The sequence below is a fragment of the Mauremys reevesii genome, linkage group 13, assembly GCF_016161935.1.
Source record: "Mauremys reevesii isolate NIE-2019 linkage group 13, ASM1616193v1, whole genome shotgun sequence".
Lineage (NCBI taxonomy): Eukaryota > Metazoa > Chordata > Testudines > Geoemydidae > Mauremys > Mauremys reevesii.
Window position 1 is genome coordinate 28090189 of NC_052635.1, and position 18272 is coordinate 28108460.

General features: G+C 39.8%; 2 long non-coding RNA genes across 8 annotated transcripts in view; one reads left to right on the forward strand and one right to left on the reverse strand.

The window, feature by feature from the left end:
• Nucleotides 1-12948, forward strand: part of LOC120381277 — a 301408-nt gene extending 288460 nt beyond the window's left edge. For all 4 annotated transcript variants that reach the window (XR_005587994.1, XR_005587995.1, XR_005587992.1 and 1 more), the window contains one exon: nucleotides 11325-12948. This is a non-coding gene — a long non-coding RNA (uncharacterized LOC120381277). The remainder of the gene's footprint in view (nucleotides 1-11324) is intronic.
• Nucleotides 1-18272, reverse strand: part of LOC120381278 — a 70245-nt gene that overhangs the window by 32711 nt on the left and 19262 nt on the right. The window contains exon 3 of one of the 4 annotated variants that reach the window (XR_005587997.1): nucleotides 5067-5150. The exons of 2 other annotated variants lie outside the window; for them this stretch is intronic. This is a non-coding gene — a long non-coding RNA (uncharacterized LOC120381278). Of the gene's footprint in view, nucleotides 1-5066; nucleotides 5151-13792; nucleotides 14013-18272 lie in introns of those variants that run through there. One more of the 4 variants, XR_005587996.1, reaches the window with a different exon arrangement.

The window sequence follows — 18272 nt, forward strand, 5'->3', positions numbered from 1 at the left end:
ATTGCATTTCAGCGTTCTTCTCTTCCGTATGGTCACCTTAATAGTGATATGTGGCTGTGAGAAGCAAAATAAATGATTAGAGTAGGTTATTTAACATAGGGTACCCTGGAATTTAGATTGAGGGACTATACACACAGGTATATGTAGAGTCACTATCCTCAGATATATACTCAGTATTACTAATAGTCTACTTTTATTCTTGAGGGCCACATTAGACCTGGAAGAAACACAGTATTTGGTTAGTGCGGTACCGAGAACACACTGCCAAAGGGGTCTACCGCCTGTCACACACCTTGACTTGTTGAGCACTAACACAGCCCCGGGGATCAGAAAGCTGTCATTACACAGCATTAGCATAAGAAAAGGAGCGCCCCTCATGTTTTGGCACGTCACACCCAAGTGACAGGGAGCACAAATACAGTCAGACACGCAGAACAGTGCAAGTCAACATCGGCTTTGACAATGTTGGGCACCAAGGCTGTCACTCTTTTGACACGGCCCCACCTCCTCCCCTACCCACGCTGCCATTTGAAACAGCAGCTCGCCCACCGCTTTTATTTCTACACAATGTGTCAATAATTACTTGTCAGGCCTCTGCTTATAGACCTGGAATGGTGAATAAACGCTCATTATGCCTGAAAAATGTTGCAAGCTTTACCATAAATCTTGTGTTACAAATGCACACAATAGGGGCTATTGACACAGAGGCAAAACACTCACATTAACATGTAAAGTCATGCTGCCGAGAAGGGGATTTGACAAACTAACTTTCAGCAAAGGAGTTTGTTGACCTTTTCTTTGCCTTCCTGGCAACAGAGCTAGGTTTGTCTGTATTAAAAAATCCTGAGGAAGACGAGAAGAGAGGGTGCTGAGTAGTGGATTGTTTATCTCCTTCTGTGCCAAAGCTTCAGGAATGGCATTGTACATAATAAAGCTGCAAAATCACTTAAGCTGTAGCCACATGCTGAGGGACAACCATTGAGTTTTAACTAGAGCTGACCACAAAGTTAAATACAAACCATGAACATGTTTGAATTCAGCTGCAGGTAGAGTTCTGCCTCTGCTTACATACCTAGTAGGGGCCTGTAACTGGGTTGTCATTTGGACACACAAACTGGCCCTGGATTCTCTTGGCCATCTACTGTGCTTTTTCTGTGATTCTCTTAACAGTTTGAGGCTGCTATTTGCAATGCGTTTGGGGTTTGAACCAGATTTGTTGAGGGTAAATCACACTTGTAGTGTTCTGTACACTCAAATGTTCAGAAATCATGAGTCAAGGCCCCCAGCCCCTTATGCCAAGATTGTCAAAAAAAGATTGTTTTAAATACCGCATTTGAGTTCTTTTTATTTGCCTTCTGAGCTTTAGGATGCACTTGGGCCATATTTCCAAGCTTTACTCCACAGCCTTGAGGGCCAGATACTTTTAAAAAAATTAAAGCTGAGATTCTCCTGTAAGCACATGACTCCAGGAGTTGGAGATGTAAGAAAAAACACCAACTATCATCAGACTTGTAATAAAATCTCAAGACTTTGCAACACTGTACATGGGCAAAACGCATGCTGTTTTCTAACAGGGCCAGTCATTTCCCCTGAACATTTAGGTGCTTAGGAAAACACTGTCGGGTTAAAGATCATGTTTTAAGAACTGTTACAAATAACTCGGTGGAACTAGATCCTGCAGATAGCTCCATGGAAACAGCTGGCTGCATCGACAGGGATCAATGGGGCTCAGCACAGAGGCAGAGCTATGTGCCTATGGATCCCTCTGCAAAATCTGGCCCTTAGATAGGATTAGTGTTTATGCTACTTGCATTTATTTTATAATGTGCCCTAAGATATACCAGTGATTTATAAATAGTCAAGAAGGCAGGGCTGTGCCCTGAAGAACTTAAACTCTAAGGCCATAATTTTCAAGAATGGCCAGTAGTTTAGGTGACTGCAGTTATCAGGGACCACTTTTGAAAGTGTGACTGCATACACACAGCCACACGCAACAAAATATGATTTTCCATTCCATTTTTTCTATATTATAAAAATGCTTCCCACCATGTTCTGCCTAACTTGCCCATTTACTTTTATCATCCTTTGCTTTTTAGTCATTTAACCCATGCCAATTTGATTTGACTGCCAGCCTGTAGTATTCCCACTCTCCATTTTAAACCCTTTCATATTTTCATTCACACTTTTCAACCTTTCTTATTTTCTTTTTTCCCCCTCAGCTTGGGTGATGAAAACCTAGTTGCCCAATACATTTTACTCTCCAACTGTCCTGTATTACCACAATGCTGCAGTGTGTGTTTCAAACACTGTAAGGGTATATTGATTTTTATTTAAAGAAATACTGAGCACTTTTGATTTCTTGTAAAAAAACAAGACTGTGTTTCGCTTGGTCCCAAATTTTATAGAAGTTTGTTTATGCAAAGACTAAACTTTGGACTACATTTGACTTAATTCTTCTAACGAAGCCCAACACTGATTGGCAAATAAATTTTATGCTGCATATGTAGACTGATGATTTACACATGATTTGCCATAATACAACCGATGAATGTGTAAAGTCATGTATGCAAATCATTATTTTAAATCACATACATCTATAAAAAAGAACCTTTTAATTTACTTTTTGTTGCAAATGAATAATACAAGTCTTAACAGCAACATGTAGCTTTGGAAAACACTACACATGCTAATGCAAAATCTCACCTGTGTAAGTTGGTATAACTCCTTTGATTTCAGTAAAGCTATAGCAATTTATGTCGGCTGAGAGTCTATCCCATAAAGCCTAATCCTACATCTTTTACTCACATGAGTAATCTATACTCATGCTAGTAGTCCCATTAAAGTCAAGGAGGCTACTTGTGTACATATAAAGGTTAATCACATGTGTAATTGTTGCAGGATCAAGTCTTTTTTAATTGTTAGAGAAATAAGCACACATATAAACAGGCCTTTTTCATGCAGGGGAACGGCTAAAATTCTGACCACTTGTCCATCACAAGGGATGCGTGATGAGGTGACTTTCTACCCCAGTTATCTCAGGCTACATTCTGTTTAGCTACACTTGCATAGGTTTGGAATAAGTCAATTGATTTCAAGAGTAACATCAGTGTAGACGAGACTACTGTAGCTGAAGTATTGCTGAGTTGTGGGAATCATACTCACCACTATAAGCTAGAAAACTCACCTTTGCTTGCTTGTGGGAAGGAAAGAAACCTGTTGCTTCACATTAGATACTAAGTTTTTGTTTTAGCCAGTTAGGAATTTTTCATGATGTAGAAGCACACAGGAATCTTCCTTTAGGTGCAACTATGTGTGGAAACGCTGTTTATACAGGAAAGTACTAAGGTAGTATTGGAGGCAGGGGCCCACCCACAGCCTTTCTGGATCTACCTATTCCTGGAGAAGAGGTGTCTAAGGCTAGATGCAGACGGTAGGTGAGTTTGTTATTTGTATGAACTCTGGGTTACAGCAGGTCAGAGAGAAGGATGAGCATTATTGGGAGATTATGCAGTCTAGAGCAGATTGGCATGTGTGAGAAACCCATTTTGCTTTACCAGATGCTTAAAGGAGTGGAGAAGGGAGTACATGTGTTTTGTATTTTAGGGTTAATTTTTTCCTGTAATTATTGTAGATTGAATTCACCCCAGTGCAGAGGATGAACACAAGGCCTATAAATCACTTTAGTCCTCAAAATAGAGCTTAAGAGGTGCACAGGCTAACAAAACAATATGAATAAATAGCTTTGTTTATAGACCATTATGCTAGATTAGAGCAGTTCTGTGTTTAATAAGTCCATGTAACAGGTGACAGGTATGGTGTTTTGTCCTCTTCTCTCTATTAGAAACAGCCTCAAGCTATTTACTTGTATTTTAGTAACCCAGATGAAGTTGTTAGATGTCCCTGTGTCTCCTGCTGTGCTTAATTTAAAACTCTATGCTGGCATAATAAGTCACCCTGAACGTCTGGGTTATTCTCTCTCTCTCTCTCTCTCTCTCACACACACACACACACTCTCTCTCTCTCTTCACCGAAATGCAGCTAACCCCAGGGTGGAACACAGCAGCTGCTGTTTAAAAGCACGCAGAAGTGTTATGCAGCATTCCAAGACAGGAAGTGAAACAGCATATCTGATGTAACAAACTGGTGGGGGAATTCTAGGCAAGCAGCATTTAATGATCAAAACTGGAATTTGGCTTGAGCAATAATGCTAATTCCCCGTCTTATAAAAATACTGAATACAAACAGTCAGGATTTCAAATTTACATCTGAATACTCCCCAAGGAAGGGTGTCTGGTTCTTGTGCTGAACAAACATAACAGCCCTGCCCTGGACACAGAGATGTCATTTTAAAATCAAGAAGAATTTCTCCTTGTTTCCCTCTAGCTGTTATAGCCACTTCCAAACTTAAAATGGTACTATCACAGAAAATAGGAAGTATGGTGGGCTGTACACTCTGTTATTGTAGGGTTCTTTGTGATTACTGAAGTGATGGCAGTTTTTAAAGAAAAATAATGAGCCACCGAAGCATCTGTTTATAAAGCAGAATGACATGAACTTTACAGACACATGGTGGGTGAGGTAATATCTTTTATCGGACCAACTTCTGTTGGTGAGAGAGAGAAGCTTTCGAGCTTTTCTGTGTAAACTCGAAAGCTTGTCCAATAAATGATATTATCTCACCCACCTTGTCTCTCTAATATCCTGGGACCAATATGGCTGAAACAACACTGCCTGGTGTAATCTTGAGAAGTGATGAGACCTTGAATTCCTGTGGAATCAAGCCCCCAGATAGATACAAAAAAGGGAAAAAATATAAAATAAAATAAAATGGAGGGTTGGCCAGCTTTGTCTCCTTAATTTAAAGCAAAAACATAATTTAATTACCCAATTACTCTGGTTTTAAACCCAAGTGGTAGTAAGGACTGAGAGGAACTGCAAATTTGGTTGCAGCTGTTTTCTTGTGGAACATTTCCTGGAGTCCCTGTTTGAAGGGTGCAGACAGAGAGGTCACTCATACTGGGATATCTTGAGAAGGAACAGGGAAACTCTAGGCTTAAGGTAATCACCATTTTAGACTTCTTCGAGGTGTTCCTTGGATCTGTCAGCAGCATGACTTCTGGCTTCCCCTGGTGTGAGTTGCTGGATATTTCCTGCAATGAACAGTCATTCACCCTGCTGGAAATGTAAGCTGCATTGTGCATAATGATAAGGAAACCCAAAGGTAGTGATGGCCACAGCTACACTTCTATTTCTAGTGTGCTAGCTCAATTAAAGCTACCACCCGTACATCTACCCGAGCTGGCAATAACACCCCCAGCTCCAGTGTAGATGTATCCTTAGTCTCTCTGTGCCTCAGTTCCCCATCAATAAAATGGGGATACTAGCACTTCCCTGCCTCACAGGGAAGGGATGTTGGGATGATAAATACACTGAAATAGCACTATATTTGTGGGAGCCATGTAAGTGCCTCAGATAGATAGAGACCAAAATATCCCAGGTTAGTAGGGACAGTCCCTATGTATTCAAGGAAAATATTTATACATTTTGACTTCTAAACCCATTAAAAAAATCCATAGTTTCCAATGCAGTGATGGAGTTGCCCATACTTTTGCTTTCCAAATATTCCTGTTACTTTAATTACTTTAGTGTTGAACTGTTTGCCAGAGTGAGTCAGTTCTTAATTATCTGCAACTCCATCGCTATAACTACCTCTGATCTAAGACAACTTTTTAAGATTACATTGCAGTTATGGCAGGTAAGTGAATGATGTCCATTTCCCCATCAATGGCTTCCTTAGTCAATTTCCTCGATTTACATGTCAAAACAAAATAACCTAAAATGCTAGTGTGATAAACTATGCCTGGAACCTGAAAATCAAACAGTTATTTTCAGCTCCATGCCGTTGTCTGCATCTCCTTGCAATTGGAATACACACCTCCATTCTGTTGCTGATGTTGTGTAGAGCAAAAAAAGTATCAAACTCGCTTTTCAAAGCCTGTATAGGCTTTGCAGAATGGTCAGCAGTAAAATCCTGGTTTTAGTGAAAAAATGGATCACCTAGGACTTGGAAGATACAAAAGAAAAGGGGTATGGGCAGTACCACAGTGCCATTTTTAGGGAATCCCTTTATTGAACACAATTTAACACATTTAACACAAATTCTGGAGTGCCCTGCTCCCCTTGTTTCAAATTCTGCTTTGGATCCCATCTCCTTCCCTGGAGCTGATACAGTCCCAGTATTAAACAGCTTTGGGCATTTTAATCTGAGAGCTATTAAGTGAAAACACATACTACAGAGTAACACCTGATCCTGATGCCAAATACTCCATAGTTTGGCGTGTTTTGCTCTGAGTTTTTTTCAAGCTCCATTATAAAGGCAGAGGGGCCATTTTCAAATTTCAAATCCTGAGCTAGACTGGAGTTTCATACAGACTCCAGGACTGGTGGCTCTGCCTCTTACAGGTGCATATAGAGGGCTCTAGTCTCAGGCCAAAGGATAATAGTAACTCCATTGAGTTCAATGAGAGTTACTCAGGCCCCTGGTGTATACAAGAATTGGTCTTGCTTTCAATATATTTGCAGTAACTAATCTGCAGTTTCTGTGTGCAATTACAAAGAATTAAATCGGAGGAGCAATCAAGAGCAAGATTAAGAGAAAAACCTCCTTTCTTGTTTTTCATAAGCACCAGCATCCTGTGAGTCAGCAGCATATGACTGTGTCCTTGGAGGATACAAATGTGGGATGGGGACAAATAGAACGAACATTCTGTTGTCCTGAGCAGAAGAGCACACTTTCAGCAGATTCACTGCCCTTATCTCGTCTTGTTTACAGTTCCTCTGGGAGGATTATGACCTTCTATCTCCTTTTCCACCAAGGGTGGATTCTATTTTGAAAATATCATTTTCTAGATTAGTGCCACAGCCAATTGGAGTCAATTTCATAAAACCTTACTCCTCAAAAGTGCAGCCAAAATGCAATGCTAGCTGCTTGTTGTTTTTGACTTGTAGTGGTGATGTGTACCATAAATTTGGAGTGTGTTAACCTCTCTGCTGCTGCTATTTTATGCATTTCGCTGTTTGTTTTGTGAATGTATTTGTCTGAATCAGGTCTAACTGCTGTGGAACAGAAAACCACAACTTTAAGTGCAGATTACTATAAACTACTGTTTTTCAGTCTCTTGTATTGACATGCCATTGCTACAAAGCAGAATGTATATGCGGTTACTTCAGATCACAGCCTCGTCTTTAACTCTTCAGGGTAAAATGTATACATTTAACTAGTTTATACATACAAAAAAAATCGATGTCTCTAACCCAATGATCTATATGTGCTATTAGGAATTGCCAACTGATTCTTTTTCTTCCATCAAATCCCTGCAGGAAATTTGGACTTCCATTCTAGTAAGAGCCATTCATAACTTAAACCTTTAGAGGACACTGTCTGTCCCTGTGCCTTGCTCCTTGCTGTACTTAAGTCATGTGAATCCAATCTTTGGTAACCAGTGTTTCTTTTGGCAAGTTACCTGACTTTGGTGTGTTTGCAAAACAAGCTTTCCTGCAGAGAGGCCTCTATCTTATCCTGTTTCTATGCTGTGATCTTCCCATTCACTCCTTCAAGAGCTGTCCCCAGACTTTACCAATCAGTCTTCTCTCTCTGCCACTCTGCTGGTCCCTGATGTGGAATGGGACACAGATAAGCTGGAAAGGACAATATCTTCCTCTATGGTGTTTTTTTAAAAAAAATACTAACTTCTCATGCCCGCCCGCCAGCCCATCCAAAATGCTGCTGCCATAATCCTCTTTCTCACCTGTTGCTTTGACATGGTGCCCTGTCTTTGAATCATTTCACTGGCTCTCTGTTGCATGCACAGCAATTTAAACTTCTAGCCCTTGCCTTTGAGACTATAATCATATAGCACCTGCCTACTTCTCTCCCCGGGTCTCCCACCTTCTCCCTTCTCCACTACAGTAGCTCCTCCATCTTATTCCCTGAGGAATATCCATACTTTCTTCCATTCTTACTCATCTGCTTTGAAATCTTCCACCAACCAGTTTATCAAGCCACCACCTTCACCTCCTTCAAATCCCTCCCCAAAACTGATTTCCTGACATCTTGCCTCTGAGAAGAAGAGTCTAATATTGCCTCATTGCCCTGTCACTGTCACACTCATCCTGCATCTCCCCATCCCATTTTTCTCTGTTTAATGACCTCACCTGTTGTTGCACGTTGAATATAGATTTGTAAGCTTATGACTTTAATAGTTTTCTGTTATGTGCCTAGCACATTTATAAATACTCAAAAATACCACACCACTTCCACTGCATCTTACTTTCCTGTCTCTGGGTAAGATTTCACAGGATAAGAGCTTGAAGATTTTCTACTTTTTAAAAAATGTATCTCCTCTTTGGCAGGCATGGCTTTTATGTCATAGTGGTTAGATATCAATACCCAAGCTTGTCCATTCACTGCTTAAAAAGAAGGAGCATCATCAGACCTTTTCCAAATCCTGCTGGGACTCTTTGGGGGAAATGGAGGGACCATGAGAACTTCTTCCATTTTACCTCTGCATTTGGGCTCCCCCACCCCAACATCTTGATTAACTTACAAGGGACAGTGTTTATTTAAACCAAGCATAAGTCAGGACCTTCTTTAACCATCACTGCAATACCCTTGTCCCTAAAACACTAGCCAAGAGGAATTAGTAGTTTCTCCTTTACATAGACTGAATTTTGCTGCCTGTACTCACCTGCAGTGAACGTCAAATGGATGCCCTGTTGGCCTAGGTGTATATGATTGCCAGTCCTTACACTGTGGCAGCAGGGGGGAGGGGATGAGGGGTCACTACCCAATACCAAATTGGACCTCCTATGTGGAACCAAATTTAATAGACCAAATTTATCCTAGATGTACTAGAAATTCATTGCGCCATGGAGTTACACCTGGGATAAATTTGGTCCACTGCTTATTTTTAGACCTGTCTGGGTTAGTTCATCACTGAATTTTAGAGGTTTCACAATTGTTGCACTGACGGGAATTTCTCATCCAGCTGGCACAACTTGGGCTGGGAATAAGCCAAATTCTGTGCTAGTCTGAAAAGCAGAGCTCTACTGAAGACATGCAGCAAGGGCTGCATTCACCTAGGATGTGGTCAGTGAACTCTGAGCACTCCAGCATATGTAGCCATCCCAGTCTCCCTTTTCAAGAGGTGCTATGGGAAGCAATGGCAAGATAGGACAAGATAAATGTTGAATTAAAGGAGAAGGAAGAGAGTGCTCCTTTTGTTCTTAGAAGTCTAGGTCCATGCCATCAACTTTGGGTAAATATAAATAAAACTACCAATCTAAACAATACTATTCTCCAATAGGTGCCCTGTACAACAGGCCCAAGTGTCAGAGTCAGAGATCAGACACATGCTTGGCACATGCCAACAAAGGAAACCACTTCAGGCCATGTTGATCCTTCTGCCAATGCCCATGCTTTTGATGTGGCTGCCACATGTGCACAGCTTTGCCAGGACCAAATCAGGCAAACATTTCATTAGAAAGAAAATGGTCAACCACCATTTTTACATGCTTCCAAGAAAAAATGTCTCTCTCTCTCTCCCCTATCTCCACTTCTGTTATTTAGTGAGAGCGAAGCTTTCTGAATTCAAAACTGGACAGGTTCTTGATATTGTGTGACACCAGAACCAGATTTATTTGAAAGATTTTGCCACTTTGAAAGCAAAAACAGCTTCCCTGGGGCCTGTGACTTCAAAGGGGAGTTCTATGTGCTCAATGCCTGGGATGATAGGTCCCCTGGTGTCTTGGTGGATTTGTGCTTTGGAAAACTAAGAACAGAGGTCACACTGAAACCTTATCGTCCAAGGGCTGGTGGCACTCAGAACTGCTGAGGAGATGAGGGCAGGGAGGGGAGTCAATTGCTGTAGTTCTGCCACTCTGTGCTTGGGTATCCAACCTGGAAGAGGTTGCTCTGTTACTCTTCTGGAAAGTGCATGATCCTGTGTTCACAGCTGCCCAGAGGGAATGTTGGATGTGGTCTGTTTTGTGTGATCTTGAAAGTATTATGGTTCATTGGAATCACGTGACCACGTGTTCATTTAATCTGTGAGTCAGTATCCTGGATACAATTATTTGGTTCTTGTTTTGATCTGAATTCTTGTCAAAATGTTCAGTGACAAAAGGATCCCATCAGTCTTTGAAATCAGCCAAGAAAATAGGGAATTCTGGTAATCTCAGTTAACTTGTTACATACAACAAGATAAGCATGAAAGGTCATTATAATGTAACCCTATTGTACTCTGAGTTACCTAACAATATAACACACAGCATTGAGACCAGACCTGAGCAAAACATTTTCAGCCAAAACTCTTTTTCAGTAAAAAATGTGGTTTTGGGTCAACCAAAACGTAGCCAATTCATATTGAATTCACCAAATTGTTTTAGTTTAAATAACAAAAATAACAAAAACAAAAAAAATCCAAAAAATCAAAATGTGTTGTCTTGACATTTTTTAAATGAAACCTTTCAATTTTTTTTAATTCAAAATGGCTTTCAATTTTATGGACACAATACAAAACAGAACAAACAAACAAAAAGGAATATTTAATTTCAGCTGAAACAAAACTTTTTGTTCTACCTGAAATTTCACATCAATCGGAAATGAAAGTTTTTCTGATTGTTTTGGTTCTGCCACTGAACCAAAATAAATAAATAAATAAAATCAGTTATTTGCACAGTTGTCATCCTGACACATCGCACAGCAACTCCATGGACTCATTGAGATGGCTCTGTAGGACCAGAGTATCCCATATAATATGTCAACCTGTATTGCAATTTTATGAATGCTGAGCGATCAGAACACCAAAAACTGAATAATACGGTAATTTAAAGAAGCATAAACAAGTTGGTTGAAAAATTTCCCATATAAACTGCTTTGAATGGAGATTGTGTTTTTGACTAACTTTTTCACAAAAAGTGTCTGCTTTCAGCAGAAAATGTAAACTTTTAATTGAAAACTCAAGAAACCAAAACCTTTTTAACCAAACACCAAAATCTTTTTGGGTTTTCTATTAAAATTCAATACTTTCGCTGGAAAATTGTTAGAAAAGCAAAATATTTTTGTTTTTATAGAAAGGTCTTGTGGAAACCTTCCCCTCACCCCTCTAATGTTCCAAATACCACACAGATCGGGATGGGTGAACTGGTTTGAAAATAAGTTTCCTATCTCAAAACAAATACTTACAATCAAATAGAAACTTTGAAATAAAGATCATTTATCTGACTTTTATATTTTGCCTTTTAATGCTCCTGTACACTTTCAGGTTCTGGATGCAACTCTATGCAGAAGTATCAAAATACTACGAAACAAACAGTCCTTGTGGTATTTTTATTATGACCGGAAGCGGGAATTACTGGAAATCTCCTGGAAAAAAAACTGTCCTCATGAGAGATCAGACCCAAATATCAACACTTTTTGAGGATCACCCATCATTACATGCAGGTACTTTTAAAACCGTGGCGAGAGAGAGAGACGTCTTCATTGGGGTTTCATAGACTGACCCTTGCTTTACTATTTCACCTCCCATATGGTGGTGTAATGATTGTGTCTACACTGCATGAGTTTTCACACAGCAATGACTCATCACCCCAAATTGTGCTCTGGGCTCAGTGGAAATCATAGTATGCATTTTCCTGGGATGTTCCCTTCTTTTGGTTTTCCATAGTCCTGGTTAGGAATGTGGAGGGATCCCTTTTTTTCTATCCTAATCCCATAAAACATTACAGAACCTTACCAAATTCAATTTGAAATAGGTTCATATTTTTTCCCCCAAGCAGAGGACTTTGAGTTCACAGCATTTGAACGTTTGAAAAGATTCAGGTTTGAATTACTGTTGTTGTCCTATGTTTAAATGCCCCATAGTTAAATCATAGAGTAAGTTTCAGTTTGATGGATGTAGCATGACATTCAGTCTTTCACTGGAGATGGAACAAGTGGGGATAGTGGAAAACATTGTGGCTATATCTGTGCTGGGGGGTGGTTTCTGGCAAAAGCAGCTTAAGCATATAACTCACCAGTGAACAAAAGCTTATAAATATTCACAGATATCCTGGTAGTGCAAAAACCTTTGCACAGCAGTTCAGAGACCAGAAAAGCTTGTACGAGCCACTGCTGGCCCATAGATGCAGGCTGAGTTCAAACCCAGGCTGATTTTGCGTAATTTTGAGGTGAGAGATGAATGTTTTACACAACACTGATTTGAGGCCACTTTGACAATTGGGGCTGGGCTGTAAAATAATTTATACTGTAGTATGAATTGTGTTGGGAAACAAGGTTACTGACGACTTGAGAAAAAGAATATGTCTTAGAAACACTCATGTGGTTTATATGGGGCCTGCTCGATCAGAATATTTCGGCTCTTGGTTTATGTTTTTGGAGAGGTGTGATGAAGTGAATTAAATATGTAGAAATCAGACACATCTGAGTTCCATTTTCAGCTCTGACACTGACTCCCTCAGTGAATTTAGATAAATCACTTAACCTGTTAGCCCTAAATTCCTTACTCATAAAGCCAGGGTACGATTGTGCTTACCTCACAGGATGAGGATTAATGAATTCATGTTTGTAAAGCCTGTAGAACATGAAAAGCTTCATGTAAGTGCTAAATACTCTTACTGAAGTAGCACCAGTCTGTGAAGAATCATCTGTGTGTGAATAAAACACTTTTTGTAAACTGACTTCAGTTCCTTGGTTAAACAGAATCTGAGTGTAACTGGGCCCACAAAGGACTTGGATCTGTGATGTGTAGGACCAACAGTGTGATGACTGACTGCTTGAGGCAAAGGACTTTAAGGGTCAGGTCTGTAAAGTTATGTTGGTGCCTAAAGATGCAGACAGTCACACTGTATGATCTTCAAAAGCACGTAGGCAACTAACTCCCATTGATTTCAATGGGACTCCCACTAGATGCCTATCTGCATCATTAGACGCCAAAATACATTTAGAAATCTGGCCCCAAGCCCCTTAGCTGGAAGCAGTAGCAGACTCAAACTTCTTACATGGACTGCTTGTAGAAGGGGACAAAACCCATGCTTTGCTAGGGCTTGTCTACATGGGGATACCTCAGAACATTAAGATGAATTATGAAGTGAATGTGGATAAGTTAAAGTGCATTAAACTTCCATGTGCATTCAATTAGTTCACCTTCATCCTTTCTGTAACACCATCCATGACACTATGTTTTCAGATCATCTCCAGAAGTGCCACCTCCTCTCTCCCCACATAATCAGCAGTTTCAGGAATCACTTAAAAAGGCAGAAAAAGAGGATGGCTCAGTGCAGTGATGAGACATGCAAACACCACTCTCTATAGGTGGCTGATCTCTCTTCTAAGGGAGCCATTCCTCATGGTTAGTCTATTAATATTTGGACCCCAACTGCTTAGAATCCTCGACCCACTCTAACCAAGTTGACTCCATATATTTCTATGTGGTCTAATTTGACTGCCACACAGAAGGAGGCCTGGTAGAAATCTTTCATTTAATGAAAATTGATGTACAAATTCTCGATCAATAATGAGTTAAAATTCATCCCAGCACTGGTGAGAACCGCAAACCCTCTGAAGGCTTTCGGTCCAGTGGCTTTGGCGCTAAAGACTGGGTCTTGCCTGCAGTTATCCCTTCCCTGGCTCTGGTCACCAGGCTGCTAGGCACATGGTACCCTATAGCCCAGCTTGTCAGCCACCCCTACAAAAAGCCATGGCCTTAGACTAAAGGTCTCTTTCATTGTTCGCTTCTTTATTTTTGGTATGTTGAACACCTAGATCTTTGCAGCATCTGGTAGGTTTATACCTGTAGCACCTAGCAGTCTTCAGACATGAAGCTAGAACGTTGAGGAAGAGAATCCAGTATCCGTCTTTCATTCCTACATGATGGCACATGGCTTCTGCTCTGCTCTGAGTGCTTGCTCACATGGGGCAATGGGACAATTCATTATTAAACAGAGTGCACCAACTGGAAATAAAAGTAATAACAGGGCATCCAGTGTTAAAGTTTTATTCCAGTGCAGAAAAAAATGAAGATGGCGAGCAGACATTTGAATGAATGTATATAATATTGCTCATGTAATCCTCCTTTACAGAGATTTGGGAGAGTAATAAGGGCAGAGTTCAGGTGACATGGCACTGTTCACACTCCAGGGTTACTTCCTAATTAAATACCGTCTTGAGCCCTAATGGAGAGCGACTCAACTGAAAGAGCTATAGTGATCAAGGAAAATAAATGGAGAAAGGGTTACTCACTTGGTGCTCTTTCCTCACTGAGAGGGCAAGGAGTGGTTACCCATTTGGTCCCACATCACAAAGTGATGGATACTTAGGCCTTGATCATGTGATTGGATCAGCTGGTGTGGACAGCTGCCTCCTTGCAGTGTCCCATTGACTTCAAGTCAAAAGTTAACGCAAAGGATCTGATTGCAGGACTAGAGCCCTAGTTAACTCTAGTCTAGAATAAACTCCGAAGTTGATACCACTATGAATGTGATTTAAAAAAACCCAAGAAAATCAAGGTAATCAATTATATTGGTGACATGTAAATAAAAGCGGGATGCATACACATACACTCTGAAATGGGATACAGTAAAGAGTGAATTAACCAGGAGTCCTGTAGTCTCAGTCCATTTGGATACTAAACTTGTCAATCAAGCAAAATGGAACCAAAGGAAAAGTCATAGCTAATGGAGAGGACTGTTGGTGTCTGAAGTCTGGAGGCTTAGCTTATTGCTACTATGTGTGGTGATTGGTTCACTGAATGAGTGGCTAAATGAAATTTTGTATTGAAGATTGTAAATGTTGTAGCAGTTACTGCAGGTTTTAAGTGGTGAGAAGTAACGAGACTCTGGGACCAGATGTGGATAAATCTAAATAAGTAAAACAATTGAGGGTGAAAATTTTACATCTGTGATTTGTGGGTGCACAAAGGGAGACATGCTTTGGAATTTTTGACCTTCCCTTCATGTATCGGGGTATGTGATTATTAAGTAGCTGAAAGGAGCCACCATGTAAAGAGATAATAGCAGAAGAGAAACAAACTGCATCCAAAACATTTGGTGACAAAAGTGAAGAATTTTACACAAGGTAAAATTTCACGCAATTTCAGTCACTTCTGTAAAGTCAAAGCCATTTTGTGAAACTGATGAGCACAGAGGGATTGTGAGATTTTCTTCTCAATCCTTTAAAAATGCAGACAACTTGTTGATGTTTAATTAGAGAGGTAGTGGTTTTTCTAATAAAAAATGTGTCTTTGATACTGAAAAACAGTGTTACAAATCTGAGTGGAATCAGAGGAATAGCATTCAGTAAACACCAAAGAAGGTACTTAGCTGATATGTTTATCTAGAGTACTTACCCTTCACTGACGACAAAGAAGACTTATTACAACTGCTGTAGCACTTTCATCTGAAGGCCTCAAAAACACTCTACAGTCATTCATTACTTAAGTCTCACCACACTCCTTTAATGTAGCTGAGTATATTATAATACCCATGTGACAGATGAGTAACCTGAGGTTAAGCCATTTGCCCAAGGTGTCACAGAAACTTAATGACAGTACCAGCAATAGAACACAAGTCTTTGGAATCCTGTGCTCTAACCTTAATCTTTGGTAAGAAGTATGGTGGTTTTTTACCTACAGTATCACATTTTTAGAGGGCCATTAAAAAAGCGCAAATTTACTCATTTTACTTTGAGGAGGAGGAACATTTTTCACAGTAATTGAAAGCCTGATCCCTTTCCAGTCTAGCAGGTAGGCATTAGGTCTTTTTTATATTTACCATACCACAATTTCTTTTAACCTCTCGTTGGGATGCAAAGCAAGGAAAATCTAAATCCGCTCTACAGTCAGCGAGTGCATTAGATCACAGCCCCCTGGCATGTGGTATTCTACATTTTCCCCACATTGCTTCCATACCACAGGATAACTGTAGTTCCTTCTTTTTTTTCCTCTCTAAGTAGCTGAAAGATATTTCCAGTAATGTGTTCTGAGTCTATCGATCTTTCCTTGTCTTCCCAAGCCCTGGAGGAGGTCAGGAGAACAGGGGCTAAATAAACCACGAGTAAAAAGCCCAACCCTCTTGCTGAAAACATGGCAGTAAGATTATATTTATTATATGTTTATGCCACTGTCTGTGTTTTAATTGAATTAGTGCTGTTCTTTTTTGCAGAGCATATCCTGACAAAGGTACAAGAGGCTGTGTGTGTGTGTGTCTTTTATGAAAGAGGAAGAATTGTAAGAATGAATAGAAAATAACTTCTTTTGATATAGGACTTTTTTATACTCAATGTACTTGATCACACACTAGTGTTCAAAACAACTAATTAGTTACTGACAATGCAGTGCCAGTGACTATGCTATAACTAATGTGTTAACATTACGGAAGTCATCGAGAGTTCACACACTGCTTTAGATATTGACATCTACCCCATATAGAGAGGGAAGGTTATCAGAGCAGCAACTCCCTTATTTTGGGTTGAAAAATGACTCATTTTGTTTGAAAGTATCTTGAGATTTTTACCATCCTTCTAAAAGGATATTGGTTTAACATTCCCAGGACAAGATAACAATAACAGTCTCAGACTTTGAAATGGACCTATTTACTATTTCACATGATTTAGTGATTGTCTTAAATAAAAGTTTGTATAGATATTATTGAACTTTTTAAAACCAAAATCATTGTCATAACCATTTTCAAAAAAATGTATTTACTGAAAAAACACATTTTTATGATTAAAGCCAAGTTTTTGAGAAAGGAAAAAGGTGAATGATTTTGAAAAAAAAATCAAAATATTTCATGGAAAATTTAAATGGAACAGCTGTCAACATTTTTTTCCCAAAAATGTTTAATTTTTAAAACAAAGAAAAAACCTTTTAAAACAGAAAATTTGTATGAAACATTTTGACGACCTGAAGATAATACAGTGCTCAGGGGAAGAGGTGCGAGGTTATGTGTTGAAGAAATCTGGTACATCTAACTGAGTATCTGAATTTCGAATCACTGTGGCTTGGAATCATTAGGACATTACAGGAAGGTCTGGGTCACATATTTTGGACCTGGAGTTGGATCTGAATCTAAAATTTAGAGGGATCAGTTCTTGTGTTCTGTGCTGGGTTCATTTCTGCTTCAAACCTAAAAAGATCCTAAAGCATTTTACAAACACCAGTATCACTGTCCACCACAGAAATACAGACACCTCACCACTACATAACACTTTAGCACAGGAACCTGAGAACTGAAGTTCAAGGAGAATTTTAGGTTGACAAATGTAATTTCCCAAATTGGAATTTGGCCAGTACACAGGGTTAGTGCTTTTACTCTTCTTGCTAATAGTGCCATGAGGTACTTGAAGGCCATGGATTTCCAAAACCTTGGTTTTACACCTGGCATGAAGGCCAGCACCCTAAGCAGCACTACTGTGCCAGCACTACTATGACCAGGCTGAGGCATTAGTTCAGGCCTGACTCAGAGGGAAGAGATCTCCTGGCTGAGCCACCAACATCACTTCCTGGTGAATAGAGTCTGCCCTGTGTACTCAATTTAAAGGATCCACAGGGTACAATGCCAGCTTTGTTGGATGGATTTTGATGTAGTAGCAACAGAATATATTCTGTTATGGTTATAGGTATGGGGAAATATTGGCTATTTCCTAAAATTACGTTTTGACTGGAGATGAGGAAAGACTATGGACATTTGATATTTCCCAGAACAAAGACTGGCCCTTTCCAAGAACAGAATTATGGGCAATTAGCAATTGTTATTTGGGCTTTACTACACATTAGAACTAGTGAAACAATTATTTGCCACATGGGAACTTCAGTTTTCACAAAATTGGCAAGAGAAACATTCTACTACGGCCCTCAGCAAACAGTTTACTGGGGTGAACATTTTTGTTCTCTCAGTGACCTGATTTCCCTCCCTTTCTCCAATTTCTCTCCCCTCCATGTCTGTGTACAGATTAGGGATTTAGGACTTCTGCATGATCTTGGGAAAATCACTTAGCTGCTGTCTGCCTCAGTTCCCCCAAGGAAGAGGGACAATAATACTTATTTGCCTTATAGAAAGGAAAATTAATGTTTGTAAAGTGCTTTGAGAAATGTGGATAAAAGGAAATGTATGAGTGTAAAGTGGTGTTATATTTTATACATCCCTTTAACTGGTATTCTTATGACAGTGGGGTGCTACTTGGGAGCAGCTCCTGAGTTCTGTTACCAAGAGCGTTC